We start from the raw sequence: 27,085 nt of genomic DNA, 5'->3' as shown, positions 1-27,085 counted from the left end.
AACCAGGCACGGTTGACTGTAAGTTAGGCAAGAAATGTAAAATAATGTTGGTTCTTGACTACCAGTTCTAGAGGGTTCTGCATACTGCAGTGAGCTTTCTAGAACTCTGGGGAAGACTTGATTCTGACCCCATCCTGTTCTTTCTCATGCACCTTATGTGTGATATGGGAGAAACACATATTCATTCATCTTCTCAGAGATTTTTTCTGATTTATGATAACCCGTAAGTCAGTCTTTTGTGAGAATATCATGTTGAGTAAAAATTTCCCATGCAAATTGATAATATAGCTGATACAATTTCAGGGAAGAAAGGGAGAGAGGTATAGCAAGGAAGCAAGAAAAATTAACAATGAAATGAGAGAAAAATAGATAATTGGAAAGAGGAGTTTTTAACTATTACCAATAAATACTTGTTTGGGAAAATAATTTATTGACCTTAGAGGATAAATGAATTGAAAGAGAAAAAAAATCATAATGTCATTAGCAAATTAGGGATCTCTTTTGATTCCTTCTGCTGCTACTTACACAATTTCTCTTTTCTCCTATACAGAAAAAGTTTTTTAAGACATTGCAGCAGCATCTTGTGTTCTAGGATTTGAAAACTTCTGTGGTTATAATTTTGTACATGATATTCAAATATCAAAATATGTAGCATCTTTATTTTGTACAGTTTGTCCCCTCCACTCCCTTTCCTCCCCCAACCCTCTCTGTCACTCTTGCTTGGTTTCTTTTTCCTTCCTTCTTCCCTTCCTTCCTTCCTTCCTCTCTCTCTTTCCTTCCTTCCTTCCTTCCTTCCTTCCTTCCTTCCTTCCTTCCTTCCTTTCTTCTTCCTTGCTTTCTTGCTTTCTTTCAAGATTTAACCTTGCTGACAGCAGGTTGGTGGGGGGACTGGAAGGTAATAAACTTACCTTTATTTTAAAGAATGTCTTTTTGATTAATCAATTTCTGTTATAGCTTTTTGGTAAACATTTGAGTTACAGACTTTCTTCTCTCCACCGTTTTTCTAGCCAAAAGAAATCTTGACAAAGGAAAACTTTTTCGTCTCTATTCATGTTAATGACCATCTCAACTATTTCTAAACTATAAACTAAGGTATACTTTTGTGTGAGACTAGATGCTGAGATTCACAAATAGATTTGCAGATTTGGCAATCCTCTAGAAATATTTTCAGAATCTACTAGGAGTTCTCTCTAACCTATCTAGGTATTTCTCTACTCAACCACTTTCTGAAGATAGTGGGAATGAACAAATACTTGGTTTAACCTCTTTTCTCCTCTAATTTCCCTCACACTTCTTACTGGGTTGGGATTTTAATATTGTCATGGAAATTGAGTGTGATAGGTGAAATGATTATTTGAAACATGGCACTAATTAAACTCTGCTCTTATGTGTGGTTACAGGTTCTGGTGGAGATGCTCATTTGTGATTATGCTTTTCTTCTGGTAGCCTAAAACCATGAGATGCCTCTGGCTATAATATTTATAATCTATGAGAGATTTATAGAGTATTGTGAAATGAAGAGTGTTTATATAGTCTAACCTCTCCTTCTTAAGCAGTAAAATAAAATTATTTAAAAGTACCATGGTCTGGGGCACCTGGGTGGCTCAATTGGTTAAGCTGATTTTGACTCAGGTTATGATCTCACTGTTCCTGGGATCCAGCCCCACATTGGGCTCCGTGCTGACAGTGTGGGGCCTGCTTTTGGGATTCTTTCCCTCCCTCTTTGCCCTCCCTGGATTGTGCACTTGTGCATGCATACATGCTCTCTCTCACAAAACAAATAAGCAAACATTTGTATTTTATTTATTAAAACTTTTTTTAATGTTTATTTACTTTTGAAAGACAGAGAGGACAGAGCACAAGTGGGGGAGGGGCAGAGAGAGAGAGAGGCACACACACACACAGAATCTAAATCAGGCTCCAAGCCCTGAGCTGTCAGCACAGAGCCTGACATTGGGCTTGAACTCATGAACTGTGAGATCATGACCTGAGCTGAGGTCAGATGCTTAACTGACTGAGCCACCCAGGTGCCCCTAAATCAGCAAACATTTAAAGAACTACCATGACTTGTTTGTATACTAAGGAAGAAAATGCATTTAATTAACTGCTAAAATTTTAAGAAAATGGCTCACTAAGACTACTACTACATTCTACATGTGACATTTTTGTAAAAAAAAAAAGAGTTAACTATTTCAACAGCTTTTTAAACACAAAGTATATTTCCACTTAGAAAAATGGTTTAATAGGATAAATGCTCGTGGAATTTATCAGTCAACATGCCCTAAAACAGCAACATCTTTATCATTGAATTGACATGTTTATTTTTACTTTTATATAACCTAAACAGTAAATATGCCTTTTCTTAAAATTTTAATATACAATTTTCTAAACTTGAAAAATGAATACACTATAAAATTAAATTTCATTTTTTGTTGTTACTTCAATAAATTGAGAAACTTTTTTCTCCTTTTTGATGCTTAAGGTGAATATTGCAAAACTCCAAATTGGTATATTTACTTAATAATGAAGATATTACTTTTTAAACGTTTATTTTGAGAGAGAGAGCCTGTGTGCATGAGGAGAGGAGGGGCAGAGAGAGAGAGAGAGAGAGAACCTTAAGCAGACCCCGACTGAGCCACCCAGGTGCCCCTCAAGATACTATTTCTGAAATTTATCTAGTATTTTTATCATTCTGTTATTTTAATAGCTTTATTGTTCTGTTTATCAGTTCACATATCCCTAAAGTCAATTGTTGAAAGTGTACAATTCAGTGATTTTAGTAAATTAACACCCAGGTACCACATCCCAGGATACACTCACTTCCATCTGAGGCAAATCCAAGTGGTTGGTCACTCTTTACATTTCAGTCATCCTGAGATGGCCTCCTCCTGTTTACAGTTAATCACTCCCATTCTCAGCCTGAGAAAATACTCCTTGGTATCTGTTTCTATAAATTTGTCTTTTCCAATCATTTCAGACAAAAAAGTATACATATTCTTTTGTATATTCTCAGCTCTTTCACTTAGAATAATATTTTTGAGGTTCACCCATGTTGTAGCATTTATCAGTACTTTTTTTTAAATTATTGAATATTATCCCATTTTGTGGATATACTCTCTTTTATTTTTTTTCTTCAAATGATCACCTACAGGTAGATTATTTCCACTTCAGGCTCTTATAAGTGGTTAATATTTCTGTGAACAATTTGCATACATGTTTTTGTGGACTTTGAAACACTTTTCTTGGCTAGATTCCTAGAGGTATAATTTTTGGGTTTATGTTTTGTTTATGGTGTGCATAAGGGTCTTTTCTCTTCCTCTTCCACCTTTGTTTTTTTCCTTGCAAGTGTACAACCAACTGTTCCAGGGCCATTTATAAAAGAATATTCCTTTATTTAAAAAAAAATTTTAATGTTTATTTATTTTTGAGAGAGAGACAGAGTGAGAGTGGGGGGGCGAGAGAGAGAGGGAGACATGACTTGAGCTGAAGTTAGACGTTCAACCGACTGAGCCACCCAGGCACCCCAACCATATTTTTCCCTTATTAAGTTGTATTGGCATCTTTCTTGAAAATAAATGACTTTAAGGTAAGGGTCTGTTTATGAACTCCCAATTCTGGTCCGTTGATCTATTAATACTATGATTATACACTGTCTGCATTATTTTAAAGTAAGTTAAAATCAAATACTATAATTCTCCAATGTGTATTTCTTTCTTTCTTTTTTTTTTTTTTTTTCAAATATGTTTTAGCACTTCTAGTTCCTTTGTTTTTCCACATAAATTTTGGGATAAACTTTTCATTTTCTACAAATAAGCATGTTGAGATTTGATAGAGATTGCACTGAATTTATAGATCAATTTGGTGGTAATTGCCATTGCGACAATAGTAAGCCTTCCAATCAGTGAACATAAAATGTCTTTTTATTTGATCCTAATTGTCTTCTCAATGTTTTGTAATTTTCAGTATATACGTCTTACATTTCTTTTGTTAAATTCACTCCAAAGTAGTTTATTTTATTCTGATGTTATTGTGAATAGAACTGTTTTGTAATTTTATTTGAGATTGTTGCTAGTATATAGAGATAAATAGATTTTGAATATCGAACTTGTATCCTGTGACTTTGTAGAACTCATTTATTAGTTTTTGTCATTTTTTTCCCCTTACCATTTTTCTACATATAGGATCATATCCCCTGTAGGTGAAAACATATTACTTTTTCATTCTGATCTGCATGCCTTCAGTGTATTTCTTTCAAAAAAAATTTTTCCCACCAACTAAGACCTTTAGTACAATGTCTGATAGAAGTTGACACATGGATATCCTTGGTTTGTTCCAGAGACTAGTGGGAAAGCATTCCAGTGTCTTCTTGCCAACTTTGCCTCTTGTGGGATTTCAGCCATTTCTCATGCAAGGTCAGTCATTTATCTTATTGATGTTACATGAATTGGTCCATTAAATATATATTTTCAAATTTGTTGGCATCATGTTTTTCATATTTTCACAATACAAAAACTGAATACTGAAACAACTAGCTTGGTCTTGAAAATAATTAAGTTTAATATAAGATATAATGAATTAACATTCTAAGGGAAAGTATGATATGAGGGAGAAAGAGAAAAGTATTAATAGAAAAAATAGCAAGCTTAAGACAATATTATAATAACAAAATCCAGAGAGATCATATAAGAAGGCTGAGATGAAAAATAAAATTTAATCCTGAAGGTTGTAAATTTAATGATCAGGATAGGACCTTGAATTTGGTACATTAGGAAAAAGAAAAGTGTTCATATATTTTCTCTGAAAATATATGCCTTATAATTCCATAGAGATAACAGTAATTAGGGGCTTGAATAAGAAAGACTGTGTGTATAAATTATAAATGAAGCCAAATATAATATTTTGGTCAAGGGCATACTTTGATAGAGAAGACATTAAAGTTAAAATAAAAGTTTTATTTTATTTTGTTTTAATACGTATTATGTCTTATGCATATAAAATATATAACATGTTTCTTATAAAATATGACATATAATGTATAATTATATAATATATATATTACATATTTGAATGTCTAAATGCCTATCATTTGATACATTCTAAAAGCCAGCATCTCAAAGTTAGGCTGAGGACCAGTAGCAGCAGCACCCCACCACATGAGCTCTTATTAAAAATGCAGAACCTCAGGGCACCTTGGTGGGTCAGTGAGTGGTGTCTGACTCTTGATTTGGGCTCAGGTCATGATCTCATGGTTGTAAGACCAGGCCCTGCATTTTTAAGAAATGCAGAACCTGAGGGGCGCCTGGGTGGCTCAATCGGCTAAGCGTCAGACTCGATCAGGTCATGATCTCTCAGTTTCTGGGTTTGAGCCTTGTGTAGGTCTCTGTGCTGACAGTTCAGAGTCTAGAGCCTGCTTCAGATTCTGTGTCTCCCTCTCTCTGCCCCTCCCCTGCTCATGCTCCATCTCAAAAATAAATAAATGTTAAAAAAAAAAGAAAGAAATGCATAACCTCATTTCTAAGCAAGATGCAGAACCTTGGACCAACCAAGATAGCAGAATCTGCATTTTAAAAGATCCCTATGGGGGATACAGGAGTACTGATGCATAGGGGCACTTGTACCCCAATGTTTATAGCAGCACTCCCAACAATAGCCAAATTATGGAAAGAGCCTAAATGTCCATCAACTGATGAATGGATAAAGAAATTGTGGTTTATATACACAATGGAGTACTATGTGGCAATGAGAAAGAATGAAATATGGCCCTTTGTAGCAACATGGATGGAACTGGAGAGTGTTATGCGAAATAAGCCATACAGAGAAAGACAGATACCATATGGTTTCACTCTTATGTGGATCATGAGAAACTTAACAGAAGAACATGGGGGAGGGGAAGGAAAAAAAAAAGAGGTTAGAGTGGGAGAGAGCCAAAGCATAAGAGACTGTTAAAAACTGAGAACAAACTGAGGGTTGATGGGGGGTGGGAGGGAGGGGAGGGTGGGTGATGGGTATTGAGGAGGGCACCTGTTGGGATGAGCACTGGGTGTTGTATGGAAACCAATTTGACAATAAACTTCATATATTGAAAAAAAAAAAAATAAAAGATCCCTATGGGATCTGTGTTTGCATTAGAGTTTGAGAAGTCGTGATTTAAAGTATTATGCTTTCACCTAGCAACTACAGTATCTTCTCGAGAGGAAGTATTTACCAAACCATATGGTACCCATTGTGGGTATTAAATTATCCTTCATGGAAGAGTCTCACAGTCTAGTAGGAAAGTCAGGCAGGCGGATATAGTGATAGTTGGACTAACACAGTGCTAAGGAAACATGGAGGGGACATTAGTTGGCTTCTTTGTGACTGCCAGAGAAGATAGATCAACATTTTAATTGGACCTTCAGAGATGGGGAGTATTCCCCAAGTCTTCAACTCTTCATCAACAAAAGGTAGGTGGAACTCACAGTCATAGCCATTGTCTACACAGCCTCTGACAACATCTTTACCCCTGCACAATGGAATCTTCACTGCTTCACATTCCACAAGGACCACCCTTTTGCTAAAACTATTTAACTTAATTCCACTAGGATTCAACTCATGATATTTCTGCAGTTGCCACAGAAAGCCTCAGACTTTCTCATACCTCCTGGGTGGTCTCCTGCTTGTCATCTAACCCTGAAAAATCCCTTTTCAATCCCCTTCTCACCATCCCCCTTTTGAGGGTCCTCTTGGTCCATCAGTAGCAAAACCTCGTCAACCTCCTTTTTGAGCATTTCCTTTAGCATTTTACTCTAAAAGGAACCTGGATCTCCACTAATGATACTTTTGTTTACTTGTTTTTCTTTTACCCCTATATCCACTAGTCTTAAAAGTGGAGTACTTTTTCTTTGTTTCCTCATTGATAGTTCCATACCTCTCTTCTTCTATTTTCCTTGCAACCATCTTGATTCTTTTCTTCTTTTCTTTTTTTTTCTGTCTTTTGTTTCATCACTTCAATTCTTCATAGTGTTAAAATCTAGAAGTATCTGAGCACTTGTTTCATCTCTCAGTGATTTTAAACATTATTTTATTGTTTTCTCCAAATCTACTCATGTCTTCTTTTTTGGTGATTAGAATACATGTGGAGAGGATCCTGCCCACTCTGGCCTCCCAGTTTCTTTAATCCCCAGTTATTCCTTCGGTTAAACCCTAGACCATGTCAATTCCTAAACCTGTAACCTTTCCATAACCTCATTTTTATACATCTCATTATTGATTACTCCCCCTTCCTTCTAGTTCATTCCTCTAGAATTATATACCCAACAAACTTTTACCTAACTGTGACCTCCCATCCATGGAGTCTACTAGTCTCATTGCTGGAGACTTTACATCAGCCCTTGTGCCTTTTTTTCCCTCTTTCTACACTCACTCCCTTGGTGATTTCATTACATCTCATGCGTTTAAATATTATCTGTATGCTGGGGCTCCTGGGTGGCTCATTCAGTTAAGCATCAGACTGTTGTTTTCAGCTCAGTTCATGATCTCACAATTGTGAGATAGAGCCCCATGTCAGGCTCCACTCTGAGTGTTGAGCCTGCTTAACAGTCTCTCCCTCTCTCTCTGCCCCTCCCCCAATTTCTCTCTGTCTCTCAATCAACATGACCTCTATGCTGATGATACCCAAAATAACGTCAGCTTATATTTCTCTGTTGAACTCCTAAAGTGACAGATGGAGGCAACTGTTTTTGCTTTCTATTTGTTGATTTGTATATTTCAGTTTTGATAACAGTTTCTGGAACATGGTAGGCCTACAATAAATAAATGAATAGATTATTTGCCCCCCAAAACAAAGAAGTAAGAATACATGGTTTACTGAAATAATTTTGGGTAGTAGTATGTGGTTGAAATGAAAAGTGCCTGTGTATATATAGGGATGAGGATATTGGTTGAAGCTGATTTTAAGGAATTTGCACTTTATCATTATCATATACATATTCTAGACCATATCTATATTTTTAACACTAATAAGAGTTCAATAAATCAAAAGATTAAGTCTTTAATAAAAGATACTTTGTTATTATAGTATTTTAGTGTTTTATAGAATTGTAGAGTCATACATCATCCTCAACAGGGAATTCATAGCCTGAGCATTCATAGTATGAAGTCAGTTATCTGTTATGTTACACTTATTTCTGTGAATTTAGTAAGCAAATAACCTGGCAAACTATCACTGTAGAAAAGTATTATAGTACACAACAAATATAGGAAAAACATAAAATGTGCATGGGCAGATGTATTTAGAATGAATAATATAGAATGGATTATCTTGAAAATTTTAACTTGTCAGCATGAGAAAATCCACACTTATGTGTGCTTCAGTGAAGCACTTCATAAGATTTCAGAAAGTATATGATACTTTAAATTATGCACTTTTATTTCACAGTAAAAATATTCATGTGGCTCTAATGAATGACCCATCTTGTTATACAGTAGAGAAGAATGTGAAAAAAATTGGACAGACTTCATTGTCAGAACCCCATGTTTTCTGGTTTAGAACATCATTAAGCTCAATATCACTCTGAACTGTCATTTCCCTTCCTAACAGCACATGCACAGAATAATGATTGCCAACAGGTGGGGGTTAATTAATCGGATTTCTTGCACGTGGGCTACAGGTGGAGAGCTGTGCTTCCCTGAAGCAGTCATACCTGTCTTTACATGTCCCAGCACTTGGTGTACAGTGTCGTAGAGAGAGCAGCGGAATTATATTAATCAAATTTTAGTTTTTATCTAGTTCCTCTTAAAAAATATGCCCAGATATTATTAACTACATAGTATCCTTGGAAAAGTAGTTTATGGTTACATCTGTGAATAAGGTGTTCGTTTATACACAAACTTACTTGTGTTTATTACATGTGTGTACATGTTCTACTACCCAGACTACTTGAAAACTGCTTCTGTACTTTTTTTGTTTTATGTGATTTCAGTTAATATACTCCATGGGATTAATTATAATTCTCTGGTCCATGTAGTAAAAGAATACCAACTTTGAAAATAGAGACAATAAATCCCCATAGTAATATCACCAGTATTATAAAGGGATATTCTCAATATGTTTACGCAAAAATATTGACAATTTAGATGAAATGGACAGATATAAATTATTAATCTTCTATCAAGGGCTGGATCTGACTTCACCAGCCCTTGAATCTGGATTGGCCATGTGACTTTTTGAGCCAATGGGGCTTCAGTAAAAGTAGCAGATGCAGATGCTTGAAATATATTGGACATTGAGGTTGTTTTGTTGTTTTTATTGAAAGTGGAAATCTTAGCCACCAGGTGAATAATATAGGGGTTGGTGAGAGTTTGAGAAGGCATGTGGAGCGAAACCAGCATAAGTGGGAAAACAGTTTGCCAAACACCATACATGTGAGGGAGGACTTCATCAATCATCCAGCTTCTCACTGCAGAGCAGCTGACAACAGAAACGTGAGAAGGTGCAATAGAACCTACCCACCCAAGACCATCTAGATTGTAAAACCACCCAGTTAAATGCAGAATTACAAGATAATTTAAATGTTATTTTAAACCACTAAGGTTTGGGATTATTTGGTATGAAGAAATAGCTATCTGACAAAGTAATGTGTTTCTTAATTGATACTCTCTTTACTATAAAAATAAGCAAAAATAACAAAAGCTGTCCTTTGCTTATAAATTATGGCTTGTCATAGTCTGATTAAGTTAATATACTACATACAATGTCCTATCCCCATTTCAGCTGGAAGTCGAGAGAGCTGAAATAGAGATGGAAGGAGATTCTAGATTTAGGGGTAATGATTAAAAGATGAAACATGTCAAACCACATTTGACCAATTCAGCAAGAAATAAAAAGACATCACAGATCTTTATGTACAAAATGACCCATTTGGAAATATGTTTCAGACAGAGTTTAGGATGAATGGTAGAATTTGCCAAACAAGTATACTCAGAACCATAAAAACATCATTATTTTGTTTTATTTCATGTTGTAAGCATCACACCAAAAAGACAATTAAAAACTAACATTCATTTAAAATTCTACCATTGTACCTCTTCATTTAAGAGATTAGTGGAGGAGGGAGGAAGGGAGAGAGTATGTATAGGGATGTGGTAAAGGGGAAATAAAGGCAGGAGAACACGTGGTAAGGCTCTTACACTGATGTGAGCAAGAAACAAGAGTCTGTGTTATAACGTGGCAATGAGAATTAGAAGCCCATGATTGGTTCAAAAGAATTGTGTATGGATCCTTAGCTGCAGTACAAAATCTGGTGTTAACAGTGCTGACCTAAATGAAGTATTTTTTTTTTTCTGAAAGAAACAAGATCAAAGCTTAAATTAAATCTAGAAAAAAGAAAATCTTTAGTACCTATTAAAAGACCTAAATTGTCCATTTTGTATTAGTTTATATTATTTATATTGTGTTAAAACTCCATTAAAATCATACTTTGAAATAGTTTTAATAGTATTTCTGTCTTCTCAATCTATTTTTTTCTTTACCTCTTGGATCTCCTGTCACTCCTCCATCCTTTGCCTCTCCTACCCTTTTCTTCCACCTCCTTAATTTTCTTTAGCATAATTTTTGGTTCTAATGCGGATTTATATCCCTCTGTTTGCAGTAAGCTATGGGATACAGCCTATGTGGTGGTGAAGAGAAGGGACCAAGTGGTCATGCCTACATCCCAGCACCTACGAATTTGGTAAGCTTGGGCTTGTGATGGAAGTTTTCTGTAGCTTTCCTATTCATACGAACAGAGTAATAATGGAGCTCACCTTACTAGGTTGTATTAAATATTAAGCAAGTTAGTACATTTAAAGTGTTACATTTAAAGTTCTTAGGACAGTAATCACTCAGTAAATGTTACTGGTTAATTGGTTCTATCCCTATACTTAATAGAAAATGCTGGTGTAATTGATAGAATTTGCATCAGTGTATGCCGAACAAATATACTCAGAAGCATAAAAACATTATTATTTTATATTTCATTTTGTAAGCATCACACCAAAAAGACAATTAAAAACTAAACTTCATTTAAAATTCTACCATCCTAACTCATCATATACCTTCAGTTTTTCTGAATTTCTTTTCATTTTTTCCCATATCCATGCAATTACATATTTTGCTTAATTTCAACTTTTTCACTCTAAATTAATTCTATACTTCCAATTAATATTTCATGATTATTATTTTAATATCTGAATAGGGTTTTTCTATAGTCACAATTTACCTGACTCAATTTATTTTTTTTTAATAATTTTAATGTGTAAATGAGGATATTTATAGTGAAATTTTTCTTTCTATTACTTTATACTCAGATTTCTTTTTACTAAATTTAGATTTGTAATAAGAATTATCCCACAAAAATTACAAAATGGACAGCAAGAAATTTAGATGAACAACCTATATTTGAAATAGCAAATTCAAATAGAAATATAAGACAATAATATAATTTTATCATAATTTGTTTCATAAAAGAAGACCTACTACTTAGACTGAAAAATAGATGCATCATTAAAATGCAACAACTAAAATTTGAGTATTTGAATTTGGTTAAATATTTTTAAGACAGAGAATGGTAATTCGTCACCTAAAATATAATAGAATTACCTTTAATGTTAGGCAGTGATGAACACTAGTACTCACTAACATCTAATTTTCCTCTCTTTCTGGATCTATAGGGAAGACTATATTTTTCTGCTCCTTGATGTTAAGCTGGTGATAGATTCTTAATTCTGTCCAACGGGCTGTGAGAAGTGATTGGGTTTGCTTCTGGGGTAAAGCTTTTACTTAGAGGATTCTTTCTTTTTTGTTGCAATGTACAAGGTGGACTCATGGTCCAGATAAAAAAATGCTAACAAAAGGCAGCATAGCTTCCACTAGGTCTCTGTGTGCAGGGCAGAGTCATTCAGGACATGCACTGGACTGGGAAGGGCACATGCAAAATAAACATTTGTTTGCCGATTCCTCTGTTATTTGGAATTTTTTGGAACTTTTATAGACTCTGGTCACTCATTAGTTGACCAATACAATACTTAACAAGGCCTCACGTGTTTGCCAATTTAATCAAATAATTCTTTCTAAAAAATTTCCCTATTTTCCTTCAAACATAAATTACTTAATGTGATCCTCTTTGAATTCATAACCTGTAGTAACATTTTACTTTCTCTTTTCTGGTTCTCTTGAATAGATGATCTTTTGTCAGTTCTTTTAGTTTTTTTTAACATTTTGAAAATATGTTTTAAGTTTATTCATTTTTGAGAGAGAGAGAGAGAGAGTGTGTGTGTGTGCAAGGGAGGGGAAGAGAAAGAGAGAGAGAAAGAATCCCAAGTAGGCGCTGCACTGCCAGCACAGAGTCTGATGGGGGCTCCAACTCCTGAACCATGAGATCATGACCTGACCCGAAACCAAGAGTCAAATGTTTAACTGACTGAGCCACCCAGGTGGCCCTAGTGTTTTTTTGTTTGTTTGTTTGTTTTTTGTTTTTTGTTTTTTAACATTTTCATACTTGAAAATGTCAAAAATAAAAATTACAGCTTTATAAAAAAAATAACACAAGAGTTTCAATAATGACTTTACACAGTATTATGATTTCAGATTGACAGTTAACAATCCCCCGTTTTTAAACATTTCTGAATATTTATATATTTTATTTTTTAATGTTTATTTATTCTTGAGAGAGAGAGAGACAGAGACAGAGTGCGAGCAGGGGAGGGGCAGTAAGAGAGGCAGACACAGAATCAGAAGCAGGCTCCGGGCTCACAGCTGGCAGCACAGGGCCCAACGTGGGGCTTGAACTCACAAATGGTGAGATCATGACCTGAGCTGACGTCAGTCGCTTACCTACTGAGCCATCCAGGCTCCCCATCTGAATATTTATATCAATGGTATAATAAAAAGGATTGTATCCATGAGAAAGTGTGATAAAATATTTTATTAGTTTATCCATAAAGTATTCTTTTTTAGTAAAAATATTTTCTTGCAGCTAAGTAATGGGTTAAAAGTGTAACACATTATGAAGTCTGAAATGAAGAAGTTGTTGGAATATGGATTATGAAAATACTTCAGAGCAAGAATATATTCCAATAACTTGATAAAAATTGCAAGCCAATTACCTGCAAAAATAAAAAAAACAATTATGTTTGATAATTTAGAAATATAAATGTCACGAAATGTGCAATTGTTTTCAATTTCATCTCTCATAACCATATAGACTCAATTATAGTTTTCCATTATACAAGACTAATTAGTTTCACAAAAACTGGCATCTTTGCAATGCAAGGTATCATAATTAGGATTTCATGTTTTAATTTGTAAGTGTGTTCCCTTTGATTTACTGCCATATGCTTTATTATTTTAGATACATATTTTGAACAGATATTTCTGAAATAATCAGTTTACTCTTTCCTTTGAACTACATTTGTGTTTAATCAGAAAACAAAGGCTGTCCTTTTTACAAGAACATTTAAAACTAAGAAAAAAAATGATAAAGAAAAGTAATCTTCTAAGATCTAGAACAATTAAAAAGACTTTCCATCCTGTATGATTTCAGTCATCTTTGCTGCTTTTTGTCCCGGAAACCTTCCTACTAAGTTATAATTTTATCTCCATTTTGAAGAAAGATTATTAGATAGTAAAACATATAAAACAAAAGAAATGAATGAAATAAAACACACAGCAGAGCAGAATGAGTGAGGAGTAAGATAATATGTTGATGAATGTTTCATTAGGCAATATCTTACCTCCCAAATTGCTACATTGCTAAATTGGATATTATTAATGTGAACAAAGTGTATTTCACGGGATGCTAAAGCATACAGATACTTTCTTGAATTCACACAGGTTTAAATCTAGTTTGATTGAGGAGACAAGAAAACAGCTAGTAAATATGAGCCATACTGGTAAGGCCACAATAAAACTATAAGAAACGAGTAATCAGTGGAGGGAGAAAAAATTGTGATATCACCTGGGTTAGTTCATGTATGCCCTTTTCCTACAGCTGATGATAAAATCAACCCTTTCATAAATAACTTTAATTATGAACTTAGGTGTCAATATAGATATCCTCTTTATATTTGATATGTGAACCCAACTATTTGCTGCTAATATAGGCATAAAGACTTGTATATAGGAAGAGTCGATATATGCACATGGTAAATGGATGATATTTGAATTAAGATAGGTTCACCTTTCTAACATAGTATAAATCTGAAAATACTCAGTTGTATGTTGTAATTAAATCTCTGGGAATATTCCTTTCTGAATAAATAATCAATTCAACTGACTAGAACACTTACATGTAAGCATTGGTAGAATAAATATTACCAGAGCTTAACTTTTTGCTAATTAAACTAAACTTAGTGTTTGAGTTTTCTTGTCATTTGAACCTCAGAAATTTAAGTTTAGGTGCAAGTATCACATTCTCACAGAATGAAAATTGAATATCAAAACCAGTAATCCTAACGGTAAGGAAGTAAAACTCTGAGATTAAAAAGATTGATAGCAAATGTTTGAATATTTATTTTTTTTAATTTTTTTAATGTTTATTTATTTTTAAGAGAGAGATAGAGAGACAGAGTGTGAGCAGGGGAGGGGCAGAAAGAAAGAGAGAGAGAGACACACCCACACAGACTCCAAAGCAGCCTCCAGGCTCTGAGCTGTCAGCACAGACCCAGACACGGGACTCAAATCCATGAACCATGAGATCATGACCTGAGCCAAAGTCAGGCGCTTAAGAGACTGAGCCACCCAGGTGCCCTGAATATTTATAGTTTCTAATACGTTGGAAGATATATCTTGGATTTTAAATAGTACTCTGCTATATTCACACTGCAACAGTGGTTTATTTCTTTTAAAATTTTTAAATAATAATGGAAAATGACAAGAAAATAGGCCGTTGTTGAGATTTCCTAGTGCATTGTTTTGTGGAAACTAAAATATGATTAACATAGATAAAAATAGATTGAGTTCTTTAACTTGAAAAATGTATAAAATAAAGAGGTCCCTGAATGGTTTTTAAAGTTCAGCATATCCATTCATCAGTTGATGGACATTTAGGCTCTTTCCATAATTTGGCTATTGTTGAAAGTGCTGCTATAAACATTGGGGTACAAGTGCCCCTATGCATCAGCGCTCCTGTATCCCTTGGGTAAATTCCTAGTAGTGTTATTGCTGCGTCATAGGGTAGATCTATTTTTAATTTTTTGAGGAACCTCCACACTGTTTTCCAGAGTGGCTGCCCAGTTTGCATTCCCACCAACAGTGCAAGAGAGTTCCCATTTCTCCACATCCTCTCCAGCATCTATAGTCTCCTGATTTGTTCATTTTGGCCACTCTGACTGGCATGAGTTGGTATCTCATTGTGGTTTATATACACAATGGAGTACTACTTGGCAATGAGAAAGAATGAAATATGGCCTTTTGTAGCAACGTGGATGGAACTGGAGAGTGTTATGCTAAGTGAAATAAGTCATACAGAGAAAGACAGAGACCATATGTTTTCACTCTTATGTGGATCCTGAGAAACTTAACAGAAGACCATGGGGGAGGGGAAGGGGAAAAAAAAAAAGTTAGAGAGGAAGGGAGCCAAATCATAAGAGACTCTTAAAAACTGAGAATAAACTGAGGGTTGATGGGGGGTGGGAGGGAGGGGAAAGTGGATGATGGGCATTGAGGAGGGCACCTCTTGGGATGAACACCGGGTGTCGTATGGAAACCAATTTGACAATTAAAAAACTAATAAAAAAAAAAGGTAATCATGAAGGATCCGTGTGGTGACATAAATGTTCTGTATCTTGGCTGTCATTGTCAATATCCTGGCAATGATATTGTACCATAGTTTTCCAAATGAAAAATTAGAACTTCTCTGAAGAAATAAAATGTATTGAAAAGAACCAAATAGAAATTACAGAACAGATACTGTACTATAGATTTGCAATGTGTTTCCATTGGGGGAAACTGGGTGAAGCATACATTGAATCTCTCTTTTGATTCCTTACAACTGCATGTAAATCTACAGTTATCTCAAAATAAAAATTCTAATGAAAAAATAAAGCTAAGCATATATTTAATATTGATCGTCTTTTTAACAAGACTATTTATTAAACCTGAACACTCCTTTCCACATAGCTGGCTATATAATACAACGTTTACTGTACAAAAGCTAATACTTTATTTTTTCTATACAATTTGAAATAAAATACGAATTTGAACTTTTCTTTGCTTCTGGCTACCATTTTCAGAACTTCAAAAGAAGGTATTCGAAAGAACAGGGGGAAAACTCTGGTCACGTATTTTGATCTGATGAAGATCAGTTCAGTCTGGTTACTCAGCCAAATGTGGAAGGAAATAACACCAGATATTTTATTTGATTGTCTTGACCACATAATTCTTTTGAAAGGCTTAATCCAGAGATCCCACAAGTAAAAAGGAAAAAAAAGTATGTTTCCATAGTAAAATTTTCTTAATCATATATCTGAGTTGACTTAATTCGTTTTAGAACTTAAGAGAATTTCAGTTTCTAGTCTTCCGTTGTCTGAAGTCTAGTCTTGAGTTTTCTTCCATTGTTAACCTTCATTAGAAAGTATCCTTCCCTTGATTATCTTTCAAAAAATGCATAATTAATATATTTCTAAAGATGGATGATAAACTATTCCTATCATAACAGTTAGAAATGTATTTTTTCAGTATAGTAGTGTTAATTTGGACAGTAGATCATCATTTCTGTTGATAGTCTTGAACCATGTGTTTTATAAATTATACTTATTATATAAAATAACCTTGGGAAATTAATCTTTCCATGTTATTCATATGTACACTTCACCTGAAAAGGACTTTGATTTCACTTCTTGGGAATTACTGGAAAATGGATTTCCCACCTAGAATTCTAGCACATTTATAAACATGACCTAGTAGTGGAATTTATGGCATGTAGTCCTTCTGTTGAGGATTTCTGTGTACATAAAATTGCAACTGGGTTGCTTTCTTCTGTGTAAAATAAAGTGATTGGGAAAGACTACTGATTTGACATTTTAATTTTAGCACAATATATTTTTATGAAAATAAAAGCCTCCCTTTTCTTTCCATGATGTAGAGTCACATCTGCCAACTCCAAGGATGAAAATCACGCAATTGGTAGACCAGGGGAATCAGTGAACTCCCAAGTCTTTCCCAGCTAAGCAATCTATGATAATTTATAATTTAAGTTAATGGAAAATATCTCTAGCTTTTCAGCATGTTGCCCCTGGTTTCTTTTCTGGAATGCCCTCTTCAGTGACATGGAAGTTTCTCCAGAACCCATCCTCCAAAACCAAGCTCAATTCCCTTCTCCCAGAAAATTTCCTCATCCTCCAATTAGTTTCTCCAGACCTTATACTTCTCTAGTCTATAATCCGAGTTGACTCTCAGGAAATGTTTGCATAGTTGAGTTGCGGAGAGGAGAAACAAGAAAAACATCAAAACCAAAATTTTAATTAAAGTCCTTGTTACTAGAAAAGTCAGGTGACCGGAAAAGTACAGAAAGAAGGCTTCCACAGCCATTAAATTTACTCTGTGCCACAAATTTTGATCACCAAATCTTTCATTAACAGCTGGTCGTCAAAACCTCTATGTTGTTAATGATTTCTGCTTGATGTTATACCATTCATTTCATACTGTGTTTTGTTGTTGTTGTTTGGTAGTGGTAAAAATACATCAGTTGGCATTTTAATTTAATACTTCAAGTTTCACACATCAGCCCCAGTTAGATAATATCTTAGCTCTCAAAAAGAGAAACAGCAAAGTTTTCACTGCAGAGAGTCCAATGGGTCCCGTTCTACATTAGGCCATCAACTTTGTCAAGAAAACAAATGACTCAGAAATGTGACCTGGAATGAAAGTCAGTCTTCACAACATCCTTGGACATTTGAACATGCTTTAATTCCTTGAGTTTATTTGTCTAAAATCCATCTCATAAAAAGGTTCTGCCTGTAGGAAACCCAGAACTCGCCTCCGGACTCTATGAGAGGGTAGAGAAAAGATATTCGAGGAGAGACCAGAAATGCAGTTTTGATTTAGCTGCATTACAGTAAGGAAAGGGAAAAAAACTATTAACATAAGGTAACAAAAATAATGTGCAAAAATCATGAAACAGGCATGATACCACAGTTACATCTATCTTAAACACTCATTGTGCTGGAGGATGGTAAGTATCAATACAGTGTGGATATAAGACTTCCAAATGTTGAGCAGAGAAATGCCAACCTGATTTATCCTTAGGAAATCTAATGATGCTAGTAAGTAAGTAATGGAAATATTCATTAAAGATAATGAAGGACTTGGTGATTCAGTACAAAAAAGAGTATTTTTTCTTATTAGAGAAAAAGCAATATGTATTGCATTCACAGGTTTACATTATTTTATAGATTTATCAAGATCCAAAGAGAAATGGTTTTGTTCGGGGAAGAGAATTCAATGTTTGAAAATAAAACCTCTCTAAATTATTCTTCCATGCATGCTGAAACAAACAAGAAATGTCTGACTCATTCACATCATATAAGAAACACTTACTATAAAGCTTAAACCTATAAAAACCTGTAACAAAATATGGAAACAAATCTTGTGACATTGAATTATCAAGATTCCTCAAATACAACTCCAAAAGCACAATTCATAAAGAAAATCTTCATAAACTGAGCTATAGCAAAATTAAAAACTTCTGTTCTTTAAAAGACACTGTAAAACAAGTAAAGGCAAGTGAAAGAAAATAGTTGCGAAACACATACCTAGTCAAGGACGTGTTTTCAGAATAGAACACTAAACATAATCTCTCCAGAAGCTCTCACAATGCAATAATAAACAGAACACCAAATCAAAATTGGGCAAAAGATTTGAACACATGATAACAAGAAGTTTTAATTTGCATTTCCCTAATGCCTAGTGATGTGGAACACCTTTTCATGTGCTTATTACTCATCTGTATATCCTCTTTGGTGAAACATCTGTTCACATCTTTTGCTCATTTTCTAATTGAATTGATTGTTTTTTAAATGTGAGTTTTGAGAGTTCTTTATATATCCCAGATGCTAGTTCTTTGTAGGATATGTGGTTTATAAACTTTTTCTACCAGTTTGTAGCTTGTCTTTTCATCTTCTTCAGAGAGTTCTTCATCAAGCTAAAGTTTTAACTTTTGTAAGTCCACTGTATCATTTTTTTCCCATTAATGGACTGTGCTTTTTTGCCTGGTCCTAGATCTTGAAGATTTTCTGTTGTCAGAGACAGGGACTGTTGGTATTTGGCTGGAGTAGGGTGGGCATTGACAAAAAGGTTCTTTGGTTTTGTTTCTTTTTTGGCCTGTGGGAACAGGCTTTTCCTGGGGGCTTTCTTTCTGTACCTGTTAGCTCTTTCAGGTTGGATGTCATGCAAATGCTCTGTCTGGCTCAAATGCGAGACAATATGAAAAGCGAAGGAATTCAGTGACGCCAAGTCTTTACTTAAGTCAAGCAATCTTCAGGCAGCCCACCTCCTTCTTCCCAACTTTGAGGGACTTTCTATGGTATTCTTTGAGTCCTAGCATGACCTTATATGACATTTTCCTGGAGCAGTCTTTGGTCATTCCATTGGAAAGTCTGGATCTAAAACTTTCCCCTCATTCTCAATAGATTTATTAATAGTAGTACAATTTGTATTCTCCTTAAAGCATCATGTGTCAAAGATCTGTGAGTATGTAATATATGGGTTTCAGTATTTCAAGGGTGGATTGATGCCAGATATACCATAATATAGCTTGGGCTGTCAAATTGTATTTTTCACATAACATCACAAGAGAAATAGGTATTTTAATTTCTAAAACCTCTACTTGTTGCAAGACATCATGACTACCTCCACTCATTCCTTAATTAATATATTTCAGCCAAATTTCCTTTCAAACTCCTGTAGTCTCCTTATTAGTTTTATTGTTATTCTGAATTCCCTTCAGTTTGTCTCTGACCTAATGTACAGACACACTCAAATAATAATCTAATACACCTTACTTGCACTTGGTGGGATAGGACACTTTTTACAATGCTCTGTAGAGAAGACATGCCAGTTGGCTACCTCACAATTCAAGGTTCTCAGAGAATACCCAAACGTGCCATGCTAGGACTGCTCTAAAAACAATAAAGTGCCATTTAATGATTATATATAGTGATGTAATTAATATAGCAATGACTAAGCACACTTGAGTATTTCTTGAATGTTAAAAAAGGTAGCAAGTGATATATCATTTTAAAATAAGTATCAGAGGGTAGGAGTTCTGGCTATGACCAAGTGATGAATATTCTCTCAGTAAATACTCTCTGTAAAAGCAGCTATCAGCCTATACCAAGTGGACAGGAACCATTATTTCAGCACACTGGAATTTGACCAAAGGCATAGACAAGCCTGAGAAGTATTTACCTTTAAAGATAGCCTGAACATCAGACAAAGTATAATAGGGAGCCAGCGACAAAGCAGAACTGTGGTTTACAGAGTATGGCAAAAACAGGGCAAATTTGTGGCTTAAAGGCAATATCTAAGTATATATGTATTGAGCTACCCAATAATAATAGCAACTGAAAAGCACAATCCAATTATGGCAACATTGATGGCAAAGTTTTTCTTCCTCCTAAATTAAGGGGAACCCAGTTATCTGTATGTTCATGTGCATTAGGCACAGGGTTAGGAACATGATAGAAATGCATATATAGGAAGCAAAAAAGGCTCAGAAGAAGGAAGGGTCTATTTTCTCCCTAAGCTTCAAGAACAGGAAGAAAGACTTCCTGGACATGATACTGCCCAAAATCCCAAAGTGGAGAAGACGAATGCCTATGGTGAAAAGTGTGGGCTATTTCAAGTAAACGGCCACAAGGGCAAGAGGGAGAGGTATACAAGTATTTGGCATACCCTTCTGTGTAGCATGAGAGGAAGTGAATTTTAGAGGTAATTTGGCACTAGATCAAGATGGCCTTTTATACCTTGTTATAGAGTTGGAGTTTTTCACTATAAGAATAGAGAGCCATTATTGAAAGGTTGCTTACTGGTGAGTATTGTATCAGATGTGTGCATTAGAAATGCCAATATGAGGGGCTCCTGGGTGGCTCAGTTGGTTAAGTGTCCAACTTCAGCTCAGGTCATGATCTCACAGTTTGTGGGTTCGAGCCCCACATCGGGCTGTGTGCTGACAGCTCAGAGCCTGGGGCCCCCTTCAGATTCTGTGTCTCCTTCTCTGCCACTCCCCTGCTCACGCTCTGTCTCTCTGTCTCTCAAAAATAAATAAACATTAATTTTTTTTAAAGAAATGCCAATCTGAACCCTGTTTGGCTGGGTTAGAATTAGGGAGACCCCTTGAGGAGGTTGTTAGCATGAACCAATTAGTGTAGGAGGAAAGAAGATTCTTAGAGCAACTCTTCTTTAAAGCTGTTTGGTCTTGAGCCCCATTACACTATTAAAAATGATTGTTGGTGCAAAGAACTTTTGCTTTTATTCCCTTAAAATTTTCCATAGTAGAAATTAATACAGATTTTTAAATTATTAATTTTAATTAAATTATTGAATATAAAGCTATTTACAGAAATGTCATAGTTTTATGAAAACATAAAACATTATGAAATAAATTTTCCAAATTAAAAATCAATGCAAAAAGTGACGTTATTTTATAATTTTGTAAATCTCTTTAGTGTCTGACTTAGGATAGCTGGATCCTTATATCTGTTTTTGTATTTAGAACAATCTTGTTTTAGTTGATAGATCTGAAAAAAATCTGGTCTTACACAGACAAGAGTTGGAAAAGGAAGGAATGCTTTAATAACTCTCTAACATAACTTTGGATATTCTTCTTAAATACCCCACTAAAACTTAGGGGTAGTTTATTAAACTTTAGCTCCAATTGAAATTGAACACTATATCAATAAATTTACACGTTACATTAAAATCCATTGGTCGTCTTTGTGCTTTGAATGGATCTTCTCCCCATGAATTATAACTCAGGAAGTTTTTTTGGAAAACACTGGTTCAAATGACATTATTTTCAACTTTCAAATATTGATACATTTTATTATGTGATATTTTAAGAAATTATATTTATTACCTCTGATCTCATCAGAATAGCCTTTAAGTATCTAGAAGCAGTCAAGCTAATAGTAGTAAATATTAGTTTTCCAAAATTATAATTTTTACTTGAAAGAAAGCTCAAATATTATCAATGGCAGTATAGATTCTCAGTTGGTTTACTTGAAGACACATGCTCACATTGTATATTTTTGAGAAAATGACTGACAAATACCCAGGTCTGAATAACTATAGTTTTCTGTCATTCTGTCAAGTAAACATTATGTTCTGTGAAAAGTGATCTCAAAACTCACACAGTGGTTTTCTTCTAGATCATCATTGTACTGCAGTATACAACAGAAATGTTTCGTGTGTGCTTCCCATTTCTCTCAGGCAGACTATTGAAAAAAGAAGTACTTATTGGTAAGATTTAATTAAATTTTAATTTTTCATCAAGGACATTCTTAAGTAAAACTGGCTTTGTCTTTTTTCTGTGAATTCAGGAAAGTGAAGAATAAAATGACTTATAATGTACTTTGGTGCTACCATCTTCATTGCTCATAAGCAGCCAGCATTTTCCCTACCACTGCTTTTACACCATTAGTTACAAATACCAATATGATAGAGAAAACAATAAAATTATTTTGAACTCCATAATCCGTGGAAATGTATCAGAGATTATTGGAGACCATAGACCATACTTTGAAAACCACTGACTTAAAAAACAGCAGAAAAGAATCAGGGAAGAATGGATGTAAGAGATTTGGAAATATAAACTTTATAAGAACTGTCTTTTTTGAAAAAAAATCTCTCTCAAGTTGCCTACGTAGGTGTATTAGAATAACATTAGTGCAGACTTTTATTGCGTGTGGTTTTGTCTTTTTTTCTTCTTTTCAAATGGCTTCTATCATTTGCCTAACTGATCTACCTAAAGGTTTGTGAAACCATCCCTATCTTTTTCTGTACTTACTCAGAATCTCCTGCAGTACTGACCATGTCATAATTAACTACACAACCAACAAGACCCGATTAGTTCGTAGCTCTTGAAACAGACTGAAAAAAAAAAGGATAATAGATTTGCACTCTTATGCAACCTAACATTATTATATTAGGCACAACTTTTTATTATTTTTAAATTACTCTGAAATTGAGACATATTCAAATATTAAAATTAAAGCTATTGGCATACTAATTACTTTCCCACTTAATTATAATAGCACAGAACAAATGGTAGGGTTTGCACAGTAAACAAAAGCCTGGAAGGATAATATCTGCCAGTTAATTATTACTTTAAACATGTGTCTCTCTGTTTGTGACCTATTAGGGTTGTAAGTTTTGCATATTACTATATTTTGAGCCAAGTTTGAAGATGGTAAGAACATAACAAAAGACACAATTATTTAGACATAGGGCTTTATTTTACCACAAATTATTTAAAAAAAGAAAGGCCTCTTATCTCTATTCTAGGAATAGTTTTGTTCTAATCTCAAGCCCATGACCTTGGACACACATCATTTAGTTGCCATGTACTTTATCAGACTCATCTATAAAAAAGAGGTAAAACTAGATGACTTTTCAACTCCAGTCTTTTTCTTTTTTTAAATAAGGTACAATCATCAATCCATGACCATGGTGACCAAAATGATTATTATATGTTAACAGTCTGTGATCTATTAAAAAGTGGATAAATGAATCAGTTTGGTCACCATTGCAATGCTGTGGTGATTTTTTAATCTCTTCTGGGCAGATCTTTCAATCTCTTCTGGGCAGATTTTTGCAATTCATTCATACAGATAACTATTAGATGCAACTAGTTTTCTTTTTTCTTAGCAAATGTAAATATTCAGATCATATTTCTATATCCATATTAGAAAATGGCGGCTTAATTTCTACACTTTTCCCCATTTTGCTATTGATTTAGCTGTGTAAATCCAAAACTGATTTTGTAAAGGAATAGACTAAGCTTATTGAGTCAATGTAAAATGTTTTGGAACCTGAGAACGTTCTCCAAACTGAATTCTTTGATTTCTAATTATACACTGTTGATTAACATTAGAATTGGTGGCACCTGGGTGGGTCAGTTGGTTAAGCTTCTGACTTTGGCTCAGGTCATGATCTCACAGTTCATGGGTTCGAGCCCCACGTTGGGCTTTGTGCTGACAGCTCAGAGCATGGAGCCTGCTTCAGATTCTGTGTCTCCCTCTTTCTATGCCCCTCAGCTGCTCGCACTATGTCTGTATATGTCAAAAATAAATAAATATTAATAAATAAATAAAATTTAGTGTTGAAATATAAGAAGAAAATAACAAATAAGTACTAATAACTAAGAAAATAAAAAGTAAAATAATCTCTGTATGAGGAAGGGTCTACTTTAGTGGTTTTGGATGATAAATAGATAAATCTAATTCTCCTTCTAGAGTGGTAAAGTGTTTTAAGAAATCACATCTTATGGGGGAGTTGAGAATAACTTTTATTTTTTTTATTTTATTTTTTTAATAAGTCATTTCACTGTTTATTTTTTTTTTCAACATTTATTTATTTTTGGGACAGAGAGAGACAGAGCATGAACGGGGGAGGGGCAGAGAGGGAGGGAGACACAGAATCGGAAACAGGCTCCAGGCTCTGAGCCATCAGCCCAGAGCCTGACGCGGCTGAACTCACGGACCGCGAGATCGTGACCTGGCTGAAGTTGGACGCCCAACCGACTGCGCCACCCAGGCGCCCCGAGAATAACTTTTAAAGTAGGATGGCAGACCTGCTATGAGTTCCTTGACAATTATATTCAGTCTTATAATCTCCTTACTAAGTACATAATGCATGACCAAAAAACCATGAGAGTGGTGAGCATAGAGGATGTGTCTCTTTCTCTCTCTCTTTCCTCTCTTCCCCTCTTTCCCCATGCCCCCCACCTTCTTCCACCTATCCTTTAACATTTGGCTTCCATTATAATAGGCAGCTGTGCATGGTTGGGTAAAAATTGGACCCTCGTTCCAAACTTAAACCAGAACAATGCTAAAGGCATTAAAAATTGACATTTCTCACCCTTATCAAAATGGAACTTGAGAACTACTCTGTTATCCCTACATGTAGACAATAAAGCTTACCCTGCACTTGCTTCTATAGTTACCCTATGAAGTCATTTTATCACTAATAGTATAGGAATTGAATGTACAGCAGTTTTTGAAATAGCAACTAGTAGTTACTATTTCCCTTTGTCACTCAAAGAAATTCTGATTTTGTTTTAAATGAACCACCTTTTCTGTCTGAGCCCAGTGTCCCTGGCAGATTTGACTTTATACCCAGCATCAGTGTGTGACTGCCATTAGAACTAAGCCAACCGGCACATCTAGGCGGAGTGTTTCAAAGAAAGTTTCTGACCTATTTTGGACCAGCTTCTCCCAAAGCTCTACTTTTATTGGAACTTATTGTGAAGACAGTATCTCTCTCTTCTGCTGTGGTTATAACTGAGTAAGATAGAACCCTACAGCTATATAGCAGACATCTTTTCCTGTAAGAGGAGAAAGCGTATAATCTCTGATGGTGGTGTGAATGGTATAAAATGGTTGTCATAACCGAATTCACAATGAAAAGTAAAATTTTCCTTGAGCCACTTTAAGTAGGGCATCTTATTTTATATTTGAAATTTCCACTCTAATAAATATAACATTACATAAACTCTCTGCTTTATTTACTTTTATATTTCATTTGTACATTATCTTAATGGGATTGTTTTTTACTTCTGTTAAAATTTGTCCAGTGTCCCTATGAACTGAAGACACACACAGAAAATATTTGTATACATAAAACATATCATAAAAAAATAATTGGGGATCTCTCAAACAACTCATTTAGTTATTAACACAACCAAAAGAAATATAGTAGTTTACTTTTAGTCTTTGTTAGAAACATGGTTTCTTGGAGGATTTTAGTTTTATTTATTTATTTATTTATTTATTTATTTATTTTAACGTTTATTTATTTTTGAGACAGAGAGAGACAGAGCATGAACGGGGGAGGGGCAGAGAGAAAGGGAGACACAGAATCGGAAGCAGGCTTCAGGCTCTGAGCCATCAGCCCAGAGCCGGACGCGGGGCTCGAACTCACGGACCGCGAGATCATGACCTGAGCTGAAGTCGGACGCTTAACCGACTGAGCCACCCAGGCGCCCCGAGGATTTTAGTTTTATGTTATCAAATTCAAATTTTAATATTCAGTTTCAAGGAATATTCTGTATATAATTATTTTTGAATTTTTTTCTGTATAGGTCCTACTCTAAATGAAGTAATATTTTTAAAAAGTTGAATACAAAATAAATGGTAAAGATGTAGTATGCACACAGAAGTTTCTTGAAAGTTAATTTGGTCCTTTTTCCTGTCTTGAAAAATTATTTTTAATTATAATAAATGTAGCTTACGTGAAGTTAGAGCTAGCTATTTTTTTAAATTTTTATTAATGTTTATTTTGAGAGAGAGAGAGCGAGCACAAATGGGGGAAGAGGCAGAGACAGAGGGGAGAGGATCCCAAACAGGCTCTGGGCTATCAGCTCAGAGCCCTACATGGGGCTCAGTCCCACAGACCCTGAGATCATGACCTGAGCTGAAATCAAGAGCTGGGAGCTCAATCGACTGAGCCACCCAGGTGCTCCATGTTACAGCTAATTATATCAAAACTTCTAGCTATGTATAACCTTTAACATTGACCTTGAAGTAGTTTTTCTAGGTTTTGCCAAGAGAATATCTACCCATACTTTAAATATTGTAGCTTTCTCAACCTTGAAGAAAATACATCCTCTGAAACCTCCATTATTGTATTTTCCTTGGGATGGAGCAATTTTTTCTGACAGAGTACTTGAAGTGGTAGTTATATGTTGATACTGAATAGCCTGAGGCTTAGAAGTCAGTGCTAGACAAATTCTTATTATCTGCACTCACCAAAAATAGTTATGGCAGCAAAAAATTAATCATATGCCTCATTTCAGGAAGATGAAGGGCAAAACTGAGGAAGTGAAGCTCCTCATTTCAGATTTTGGAGCAG

The 27,085-nt window shown here is 34.9% G+C and overlaps 1 long non-coding RNA gene across 1 annotated transcript; it reads left to right on the top strand.

The window, feature by feature from the left end:
* Positions 1–4,336: 4,336 nt before the first annotated feature.
* Positions 4,337–22,470, top strand: LOC122201113. Its single transcript, XR_006194084.1, has 3 exons — positions 4,337–4,412; positions 10,629–10,709; positions 22,445–22,470. It is a non-coding gene; the product is annotated as an uncharacterized LOC122201113 (long non-coding RNA).
* Positions 22,471–27,085: the final 4,615 nt, after the last annotated feature.

This window comes from Panthera leo, chromosome A1, assembly GCF_018350215.1.
Source record: "Panthera leo isolate Ple1 chromosome A1, P.leo_Ple1_pat1.1, whole genome shotgun sequence".
Taxonomy (NCBI): domain Eukaryota; kingdom Metazoa; phylum Chordata; class Mammalia; order Carnivora; family Felidae; genus Panthera; species Panthera leo.
Note: the sequence above shows the minus strand (reverse complement) of the source record. Positions and strands in the feature narration are given on the sequence as shown.